Genomic DNA, 13,560 nt, shown 5'->3' with positions numbered 1-13,560 from the left:
GAGAATCACATTGCACAGTAACCATAACTCTGGCTGCAATATTTTTAATGTGTTTTTCATTGATATATACAATGGTGTGTAGTGCACATTAACGATGACTGCAGAGTGGTTATAGTTATTTACCCTTACCTGAATAGATCCTTTAATACTATAAATAAATTTGTAGCCACAATGTCAAGTAGTAACAGTCGGAATAATATAAATCTTTCTAAATATATATCTAATGCTATGAAGAAATGTACGGAAGCTCTCGCTATCGTTGCTTCTTGATTTGATGCAATGCATTGCTTTATTTATTGATATCCATATATTTTGTATATATTTGCCAGATATAAATATGTTTAATTGTTCTTCTGTGTGGTCATTTGTGTATATATGATACTATTTATGTTTTGCCAAAGGGATGTATTTGCTGACATTGCCAATAAAATGAAACTGCTATTTCCTTTTTGGTAATATTTATACTTTTTGTCCGGAGAATAGCTTGAAAAAGGCTCTGATGTATTGAAATCAAACTTCGTAATCAGATGGTTGTCGTTTAGGAGAAGTGCAGTTCACAAGTGCCATAACTCTGGGTGCAGTATATTTTAAGTTATTGCCCTTTGCTAATTTTCATACATATTTTTGTCCTGAGCATTACTTGAAAAATATATAACCCTTTCACTGCTAACACTGAAATTACCAAATGACGTCGCTTGTGCCAAACGTGTAATTTAGCGCATTTCAAGAACGTCGCAAATTAGGAAATAAACATATCGGTATGACACACGTACAGTAAACGTTAAATAGGTTGGGTTTCTCTAAAGCGATTGTAACCATTGTGGTTTTAAATAAAAGGTAGAGGTTTATGGGGGTTTTTAATTGTAAGAAAGGGAAACTTATGTAGTACCGGTGTAGTAATGTGTCATTATTTACCTGTTTTATTATATCATATTATATTATGCTAATGTGTTTAATTACATTTCTAATAAAGGAAATCATTTGCAGTATATTATTTTTTCTTATTATTACTATTCCTCTTGTTATTATCAAGTATTACACTGAAGATACAACTTTTAATTGAAAATTGAACGTGATATGTAGCTGTCAAAGATTCGTCATATGGCGCATTCCAAGATCGCTTTTGTTAGAAACAACCGCGGCTTGAAAATAGGCACTGACCACTTCATTGCAACCTTATTTAGTATAAAACAAATCCTTTTAACGAAATAGATGCTTTTACATGGTATACTTTATATAAATCATATATATATATATATATATATAGAGAGAGAGAGTGATTGGGCTATATACGAACTTATATATAAGCTATGCGAATCATACAAATTGTTATGACGGTAAAGTTGGAAGGTAGTTGGTAGTCGGGTATTCGAATATTCAACTACCTACCCGTTGCCAGTTGGGGATTCGAATAGTCAACTACCTACTAGTTGCCAGTTGGGGATTCGAAAAATCAAAGTTAGATGTGGATATTGAGCTACTCGACTATTTCCAGTCGGTTATTCGCATATATCCAACTACCAACTAGTTGGTAGCTAATTACATAGTTATGGCCTTTAATACTTTTTTCTTGTCCCGAGCATAACTTAAAAACTATTGGATGGAATTTAATAAAGCTTCATACAGTGATAGATCATAATGAGAGAAAGTGCAGAGTGCAGGAACCGCATTTCTTTTTCAGCAAATTACAGAGTAATTGCCCTTTGTTACTTTTATCTTGTCCGGAGCATAACTTGAAAACTACTGGACGGAATGTAATAACACTTTATACAATGGTACAGCACAATGAGAAGGAGTTCAGTGTACATGAATCATTACACTATTTTAGAAAATTACAGAGTTATTGCCTTTTCTGTTTTTTTGTTTTTTGTCAAACTTTTGTCCGGACAATAACTTGAAAACTACTAGATTGAATTTCATAAAACTTCATACAATGATGAATCATAATGAGAGGCGGTGTTTTAATGAGAGGCGGTGTTCGGGAGAATTAATCACCTTCAGTGATAGCTCTAGTTAATTTTGTTATCGTGTTTTAGTTCACAAAAAATTGTTCTTATTGATAATGATTACAACTCATTTTTAAGGAACACAAAGGTTGTAAGAATTTGTTTTAAAATCTGTTCATTCATTTTAATTTACACATAATCATACTTTTTATCGATCACTTGCCAACAACATGCAGATACTCATGTAAAAAGAATTGTGTTAATTTTAGCGTAACTCATGCTTTACAGCAAAATGTCCTCTGTAATATTTTATTTATGCTGTTAATTTTCATAGCTGACACAAAAGAGCTCTATTTTTACTTTTGATATTTCATCATTGATACAAGCATTATGTTTGCCTTTAAATGAAACATGTTTTTGGAATGACCTATGAAATACGTGTTTGCTTCTCGCATTCTGCAACATTGTTGATGTGTGCCTTTTGAACATTTATAACATGCGTGGAAACTGTTTGTTGTTGATAAAATCAGTTTTTGGAATAAAACTGATATGGTGCTAAGTTGTGAATGAGTTTGAAATAAAATACCGAGTTAATGGAATAAGACTAAATAGTGTGCTTTCCAGCGATCCTACATTTCCTTCCTTCCACTTCTTTCCCACTTGAAAGGTCTCCTATTGTTTGCTACTTTTTGGTAATTCTTTCATAAAATTCGTCATAGCTGTGAAAATACATCAACATCATGCTATATAGAAAATGGTAAAAGGAAGTTCTTAAATTAATGAAAAACCCTTATTATCCGTACATTTTAAGCTGGATTTTTTTATGTAGTTATTCATATAAATATTTATACCAACTGCATAACTGGTCAAATATTACTGCATGAACTCTGATTCTGTTCTTTTGTGCACATTCAATTCTTTATAGGAAGGATACTTTTGTCACTTTGTAAATCATTCTATTAATTCTTCGCCATAGAGTCACAAAGTATTTTGTTTCATAAGCAGCATCCCAAAAAGTGAATGTATCATTTCGTTTTCGATTCATTTCTACTGGTGTTTTCTTTTCGTGTTATCTTATATATTTTTGTTCCCTGTACGCTCAAACTTTTATACTAATCTAAAACTGGTGTCCTACGGTGGAACAGAGGTGACATCCGTATACTTTATTTATATAATGGCCATAACTTAGTAAATTAAGGCCACAACTAGCAATTTGTTGTAAAATACATCTGACATCAACTGAATTTATGAATAAATCAGACACAAGCACTGAGAATTTAAAATTATAATGCAATATGAACACCGATATCTATCGTTTATGTTTTGCTTTTTCTCGCTTCAGTGAAGTGATTACTCCCATTTGAAAAGACAACAGTTTTCATGGCGTTAAAAAACCTTTTCACTCGGTTGTTGGATAGCATTGATCATTTCTCATATATATGTACAACTAATTCCAGTTTCAGATTTATTTAAAAGAATGCAACATATGACAAAGTACAAATATGCATGAACAATAGAAACATAACAACATACATTTGTATAAGAAATTTGATTCATGAAACACAATCAGAAGCAAAAAATACAAGAGCTAAAATGACAAAATTTTAAAGTAAATAAATATGAGAATGGTTTTCAGCTAGAGTATTGGAGAGTAGTAAGGAGGTCTTTACTACTCTCCCCAGCGTCGGCGTCCGGTTAAAGTTTTAGGGCAAGTTGAGATTTTCACTTATAACTTCAATACCCTTCATTTAATTCACTTAGTACTTCACACAGTTGTTCAGGACCGTGACGTTATGAGGTTAGATAACTCCATACTATCCTTTATACAAATTATTGCCCCTGATTGACTCTGGAATTTAGGTTAAATGTTAAAGGGCAGGTTGGGATATTTATTGATAACTTCTATACCCTCCACACATTAGACTTAATAATTAATTAATACAGCTCTTGTTTTATAAAGAACTGTTTTGCCATGAAAGTGGTCACTCCCTGTTTTTTCAACCAGACTTGTGACTGGCTTAGGTCAGGTTAAACACTTGACAAAGGAGAAGTTACACACCATTACACTGCCAGCACCCTTAAGAGCCCTCCCAGGCGGGTTATCTACTGTAGAGGTCCTAGCGAGGAGTATTACTGGGCCTCTCGGAACATTTCTACGGGGCCACACTGGTATTTTATGGGCATAACCTTCAAACATGCATCATAGAGTAATGAAGCAATTGTTTGGCCACAGACTCACTTTGTCTATTAAAAAGCAGGTAGGAAATGGTAACTAGTATTGCAGATACCTATTTCCGTTTGTTTTTTCATCACCGTCATGACCATCACCTCCACCTCCACCACCACCGTGTTCACAACCTTCATGAACATCACAATTACCACCGTAATTATCAACAACATGACCATCACCCCAGTCATTATGCTTATCACCATCATGACCACCACAATCATGACCCCTATATCCACCGTGTTCACCCCCTACTAACCACAACAATCATTACCATCACCTCCACCGTGCGTATCACCATCATGACCACCACAATCATGACCACCATCTCAACCGTGCGCATCACCAACTTGACCACCACAATCATGGCCAGCATCTCCACCGTGCTTATCACCATCATGACCACCACAATCATGACCACCACCTCCACCGTGCTAAGCTAATCACCATCATGACCACCACAATCATGACCACCACCTCCACCGTGCTCATCACCATCATGACCACCACAATCATGACCACCACCTCCATCATGATCATCACCATCATGACCACAACAATCATGACCACCACCTCCACCGTGCTCATCACCATCTGACAACCACAATCATGACCACCACCTCCACCGTGCTCATCACCATCATGACCACCACAATCATGACCACCATCTCCACCGTGCTCATTCCCATCTGACAACCACAATCATGACCACCACCTCCATCGTGTTCTTTACCATCATGACCACCACAATCATGACCACCACCTCCACCATGCTCATCACCATCATCTGACTACCACCTCAACCGTGCTCATCGCCATCTTGACCACCACCCCCACCATGCTCATCACCATCATCTGACCACAACCTCCAAAGTGCTCATCGCCATCTTGACCACCACTATCAATACCACCACCTCCACCATGCTCATCACCATCATCTGACCATCACCTCCAACGTGCCCATCACCATCATGACCAGCACAATCATGCACCACCTCTACCTCAATGACTATCACCATCACCACCACCAAAATCATCACTTCAATATCCATCAACACCTCCACCTCCATCACCACCACCTCCATCACCATCACCACCATCAACTCCACCTCAATAACCATTTCCAACTGCACATCAATCAACATCACAATCAACATCATCACTTCCACCTCCAACATCACATCCACCGCAATCACCATTACAATCACCACCACCGCCTTATCACCCCCACAATCACCTCCACCTTCATCACCACCACCCCCAATACCATCAACCCCACCTCAATCTCCATCACCACCACCAGCATCACCACCACCTTCTCCACAATTACCTCGATCACCATCACCCTTCCATTTCCAACTGCACATCAATCAACATCACCTCCACCTCAATCAGCATCATCACAAGCATCACCACCTCCATCATCCAACAGTAACATCACAATCATAACCACCTCCACCGCAATCACTAACACCACCAGTATCACCACCATATCCTGAATCACCATAACCATCACCAGCATCATTTCACCGACCTCCACCATCACCTCTACCTCCATCACCACCACCATCATCACTTCCACCTCAATCACCATCACCATCATCATCATCACTTTCACCTCCACCATAACCTCCACCGCAATCACCATCACCACAACCAGCATTCTCACCTCCACCATTACCACCACCTCCAATACCATCACCTCCACCTCAATCACCATCACCATTACCACCATCAGCATCATCACAACCACCACCATTATCACCTCTATCACAATCACCTCCACCTCCATCTTCCTTCCATTTCCAACTGCACATCAATCACCATCAACATCATCACTTCCACCATTAATTCCAATACCATCAACTCAACCTCAATCACCATCAATATCACCACCTTAAGCATCATCACCACCACCTCCACCTCCATCACCTTCATCTGCATTACCACCACCTCCATCAACATCACTTCCATCTTAATCACCATCACAATCTCCAACACCAGCATCATCGACTCCACCTCCGCCATCACCTCCACTTCATCACCACCACCTCCATCACCATCACCTCCACCATATCTAATTGCACATCAATCACCATCACCATCACCATCATAACCTTCTTATCACCTTCACCTCAATAATCACCATCAGCTTCATCACCTCCACCTTCACCATCACCTCCATCACCTCCACCCTCACCACAACTTCCAACTCCACCTCTGCATCAATCACCAACGCCATCAATAACCCAAGAATCACCACCTCCACCACCTCCTCCCCCACCATTTCCAACTGCACCTGCACATCAATCATCGTCACCACAACCACCATCATCACAACTACCATCACCTCCACCTCCATCACCACCACCACCTCAACCTCAATCACCATCACCACCACGAGCATCATCACCTCCACCTTCACCATCACCACTATCAACATCCCCATCATCACCTCCATCTCAATCACGATTTCCAACTGCATATCAATCACTATCACCATCGTTTACTCCACCGTCATCACACTTTCATTTCCAACTGCACATCAATCACCATCACCACCACCAGCATCATCACCTACACCTCCATTATCACCTTCATCTCCATCATCTCCACCTCGATTACCAACACCTCCATCATTTCCACCTCCACTTCAATCACCATCCCCATCACCACCACCAACATCATTTCCTCCACCTTCACCACCACCTCCACCGCCATCATCAGCACCATCATCATCACTCCCCCCCCCCATCAATCACCATAACCACCAGCATCATCTCCATCATTTCCAATTGCACATTAATCACCATCACCATCATCACCTCCACCTTAACCATCAATTCCATGTCTATTTCCACCACCTCCAACTCAATCAACACCACTAGTATCATCACCCTCACCTTCACCATCACCTTCATCTCCCGCACAACCACCCCATTACCATAACCCCACCTCAATCACCTCAACCTCAATCACTTTCACCATCACCAACACCACCTTCATCATCATCACCATCATAATCAGCACCATGATCACCAACTCCCCATCAATCCCCATCCCCATCACCACCAACAGCATTATCACCTCCAACTCTACCATCACCTCCACCTCAATCACCTTCACCATCATCTCCACCTCGACCATCACCTCTACTTTCACCTCAATCACCAAAAGCATCACCACCACCAGCATCATCATCACCCCAACCATCACATTCATCTCCATCACCACCACCTCCATCATCAACACCTCCACCTCCATCACCTCAACCATTTCCCACTGCATATCAGTCATCATCAAAATCACCATCGTCTCTTCCATCTTCACCATTTTCTCCACTTTCATAACAACCACCTCCACCTCAATCACCATCACCACCACCATCATCACCTACACCACCACTACCATCATCACCTCCGCCTCAATCACCATCAAAATCATCACCTCCGCCTCCGTCATCTCCACCTTAACCTCAATCACCATTCCCATCACCACGACCAGCTTCATAACCTCCACCTTCACAATCACCTCTACCTCCATCACCACCACCATCATCACCTCCACCTCAATCATCATCACTACCAGCATCACCACCTCCAGCTTTTCCAACTGCACATCAATCACCATCACCATCATCACTTCCATCTCCACCTTCACCTTCACCGCAATCATAATCACCATCACCACCAACAGCATTATCACCTCCACTATCACCTCCACCTCCATCACCACTACCATCCACATCATCCCCTCCACCTCAATCACGATTTCCAACTGCACATCAATCACTATCACTATTATCACCTCCAACACCAGCACCTGCACCACCATCATCATCATCACCTCCATCTCAATCACCATCAACATCATAACCTCCACTTCCACTATAACCTCCACCTCCATTATTTCCTCCTCAATAACCATCCCCATCACCACCACCAGCATCATCACTTACACAATCACCTCCACCACCATCACTTACACCATTATCACTATCACCTCAATCACCATCACCACCAGAATCACGCTCCCATCACCTCCACCATTTCAAACTGCACATCAATCACCATCACCTTCACCATCACCTCCACCTCCATCACCGCCATCTTCACCTATATAAGCATCACCATCAATCAACACAATCACATCCACCACCATCACCACCACCTCAATCACCATCACCATCATCAACTCCACCTCCACCATCACCTTCTTCTCCATCAGCTACACCATAATCATTATCCCCATCACCACCAGCAGCATCACCACCTCCACCTTACCCTCCAACTCCACCACCACCACCTCCATCTCAATAAACTGCACAAGCATCATCACCTCTACCTCCACCATCACCTCCATCGCCACCTCCGTCAACATCACATTTATCTCAATCACCATTGCCTTCATCATTACCAACATCATCATCTCGACCTCCATCACAACCACCTCAACCTCCATCACCTCAACCTCATCACTATCACAATCACAACCTTCATCGCCACCACCATCATCATCATCGCCATCATCATCACCTCCACCTCAATCATCATCACCGGCATCATCACCTCAACCTCCATCACCACCACCTCCATCAACATCACCTCAATCACCATTCAAAACTCACCATAACCATCACCATCATCACATCCACCATAACCTCCATCACCTCAACCACAATCACCATGGTCACCAGCATCACCACCTCCACCATCATCAGAAACATCACCAAATTTCCACAATCAGCATCTTCACCTCCACCTCCACCTCAATCACCACCACCATCACAACCACCAACAACATCAACTCCACCATCACCATCACCTTCATCACCATCAACCCCAACTACATAACCTCAACCTCAATCACTTTTACCATCACCACCACCTCCACCTAAATCACCATCACCACCGCCAGAATTATCACCTCCACCATCACCTCCACTTCCACCTCAATCACCATCACCACTAGCAGCATCATCACTAAAACTTCCACCTCCACCACCATTATCACCACCTACGTAACCATCACCTCCACTTCCATAACCTCAACCATTTCCAACTGCATATCAATCACCATCACAATCATCATCGTCACCTCTACCTCCACCATTATCTCCACCTCCATCATCACCACCTTCGCCTTCATCACCATCAACCCCAACTCCACCTCTATCATCACCTCCACTTCAACCTCAATCACCATAAACATCACCACCACCAGCATCATCACCTTGACCATCACCTTCACCTCCATCACCACCACCTCCATTACCAGCACCTCCACCTCCATCACCTCAACTATTTTCAACTGCATATCAATCACCATCACCATCATCACCTTTGCCTCCACCATTATATCCACCTCCATCAACATCACCTCCACCTCAATCACTATCACCATCATCACCTACACAACTATTACCACCATCACCTCAGCCTCAATCACCATCCCCATCATCACCTCCGCCTCAATAATTTCCACCTCAACCTCAATCACCATCCCCATCACCAACACCAGCATCATAACCTCAACCTCTACCATCATCCTCTACCTCCATCACCACCATCATCATCACCTCCACCTCAATCATCATTACCATCACCATCAACACCTCCACCTCCATCATCACCTCAACCTTCATGATGAACACCTGCATATCCAACACCATCATTATCATCACCTCTCCCTCAATCACATTTCTAACTGCACATCAATCACCATCACCATCATCCACATCAATCACCATAATCACAACCACCACCTACTCCACCTCAATAACCACCACCATCACCACCACCACCTCCAACATCACCACCATCATCACTACCACCTCAATCACCATTTCCAACTGCATATCAATCACCATCACTATTACCATCATCATTTCCACTTCCACCATCACCTAAACCTTTATCACCACACCCTCCATCACCATTACCTCCACTTCCATCACCTCAACCATTTCCTACTGCACACCAATCACCTCCAACATCACCATTATCACTTCCATCTCCACCTTTACCTCCACCTCAATCACGATCACCACCACGAGCATTATCACCACCACCATCACCTCCACCTCAATCATCATCACCGTCATCACCAGCAGCAGCATCATCACCATCACCACCAGCAGCAGCAGCATCATCACCTTCACACTACCAGCATTATCACCTCCACCTTCACCATCATCTCCATCACCACCACATCAATCACCATCACCAATACCATCATCACCTCGACCTCCACCATCACCACCACTCCCAGCATAATAACCATCACCATGACCTCAAGCACCATCACATCCACCACCATCACCATTATCACCTTCACCTCAATCACCATCACCATCATCAGCTCGACCTTCACTATTACCATCATCACCTCAGCCTCAATCACCATCACAACCAGCATGACCACGTCCATCACCTCCATAATTCCACATCAATGAGCATCAGCATCACCATAATTACCTCAACCTTCACCATCACCTCCATCACCACCACCACCTCCACCTTAAAAACCACCACAAGCATAATCACCACCACCACCACCACCACCACCACCACCACGATCACCTCCATCAACACCACCTCCATCACAACCACCTCCGTCACCATAACCTCCATCACCTCAACCATTTCAAACTGCATATCAATCACCTTCACCATCGTCACCTCCACCATTATCTCCACCTCCATCACCACCACCTCCACCTCAAGCACTATCACCATCACCATCATCACCTACACCACCATTACCATCATCACTTCAGCCTCAAACACCATCACATTCTTTACCTCCGCCTACATCACACCCACCGCCACCTCAATCACCATCCCCATTACCACGACCAGCATCAGTACCTCCACATCCACCATCACCTCCATCCCCATCACCACCAACATCATCACCTCAACCTTAATCACCAACAGCATGACCATCTCCATCACCTGCATCATTTCAAACTGAACATCAATCACCATCACAATCATCACCTCCACCTCCATCTCAATAACCAATACCAGCATCATCACCTCCACCTCCATCAACACCTCAATCTCCACCCTCACCACCATTTCCAACTCCACCTCCACATCAATCACCATCACCACCACCATCACCACCACCAGCATCACCACTTCCATCACCTACACCTCCCCCATCACCACAATTTCCAACCTCACCTCTACATCAATCACCAGCATCACCTCCACCTCCACTTTCACCTCCACCCACATCACCATCACGTCAAACTCAATCACCATCACCACCATTAGCATCATCATTTCCACCTCCACCATTACCTCCACCTCAATACCCATCACTTTCATCACTACCACCATTATCACCTCTACCTCCACCATCACCTCCACCTCCATTACCACGAACTCCATCACTATCACCTCCACCTCAATCACCAGCACTATCATCACTACCAGCATTATCACCTCTACCTCCACAATCACCTCCACCTCCATAACCACCAACTTCATCATAATCACCTCCACCTCAATCACCATAACCATCAGCACCACCAGCATCATCACATCCACCTCCACCTCCATTACCACCACATCCATCACCATCACCTCCATTCCCATCACCTCAACCATTTTCAACTGCATATTGATCACCATCACCATCATCACCTCCACCTCCACCCCCATAACCACTACCTCCACCTCAACCACCATCATCATCACCTCCATAACAATCACCATCACCATCATCACCTCAACCTCCACAATCAATTCTACCTCCATCAACTCATCCCCAATCACCATCCCCGTTTCCACCACCAGTATCATCATCTCCACCATTATCCCCATCTTCATCACCTCCACCTTAATCACCATCACAACCAGCATCACCACCTCCACTATTTCCAAATGCACTTAAATCACCTTCACCATCATCAACTCCACCTTCATCACCACCACATCCTCCTCCTCAATCACCACCACCATCATCATCACCTCCAGCTCCACAATCATCTCCATCGCCACCACCTCCATCACCATCCCCAGCACCACCACTACTATCATCACCTCCACCTCAATCACCATCACCACCAGCATCACCACCTCCATAACCTCCATCATTTACAATTGCACATAGATCACCATCACCATAATCACCTCCACATCCATCACCACCACCTCCACCTAAATCACCACCACCAGCATCATCACTTCCACCTCAACATCACCCCAACCTCCATCACCACCACCTCCACCTCCATCACCTCAACCATTTCCAATTGCACATCAATCACCATCACCATCATCACCTCCACATCCACCATAACCTCGACCTCTATCACCACCAACTCCACCTTGATCAACATCGTCATCACAATCACCATCATCACCTCCATCACCATCACCATCATCACCTCCAACTCCATCATCACCACCACCTCCACCTCCTTCACCATCATCATAATCACCTTCACCGCAATCACAATTTCCAACTGCACATCAATCACCACCCCCACCTCCATCACCACCAACAACTCAATCACCAACACTATCACCATCATCACCTCCACCACAATAAACTCTACCACAAACACCAACAGCACCTCCAACTCAATCACCATCACCATCATCACCTCCACCATCACCTCCAACTCCATCACCTCAATCACCATACCCATCACCACCACCAGCATCATCACCTCCACCATCACCTTCAACTCCATCACCTACACCATCATCACATCCAACTCAAGCACCATCACCACAAGAATCACCACGTCAATCACTTCCGCCATTTCCAACTGCAAATTAATCACCATCACCATCACAATCATCACCCCCACCTCAATCACCACCTCCAGCATCATAACTTACACGTCCGCCATCACCTCCATCACCACCACCTCCACATCAATTACCATCATCACCACCACCAGCATCATCACCTCCACCTACACCATCTCGTCCACCTCTATCAGCACTACCTTCACCACCATAACCTCCGCATCCATCCCCTCAACTTCAATCACTATCACAATCCCCACCACCACCATCATCATCAGCACCATCACCACCATTACCACTTCCACCTCAATTACCATCACAATCTAAACAACCAGAATCATCACATCCACCATCACCTCCAACCCCATCACCACCATCTCCACATCCATCACCATCACCATCACCAACATCACCTATACCTCACTCACAATTTCCAACTGCATATCAATCACCATCACCATCATCACTTGCAACTCTACCATCATCCCACTCAATCATTACCTCCACCTCCATCACCATCACAATCATCACCTCCACCATCACATCCACCTCAATCACCACCACCACCTCAATCACCATCAACCCCACCTCCATCATCACCACCTCCACCTCAATC

This window comes from Mya arenaria, chromosome 9, assembly GCF_026914265.1.
Source record: "Mya arenaria isolate MELC-2E11 chromosome 9, ASM2691426v1".
Classification (NCBI taxonomy): domain Eukaryota; kingdom Metazoa; phylum Mollusca; class Bivalvia; order Myida; family Myidae; genus Mya; species Mya arenaria.
This window is presented reverse-complemented; position numbering follows the sequence as displayed.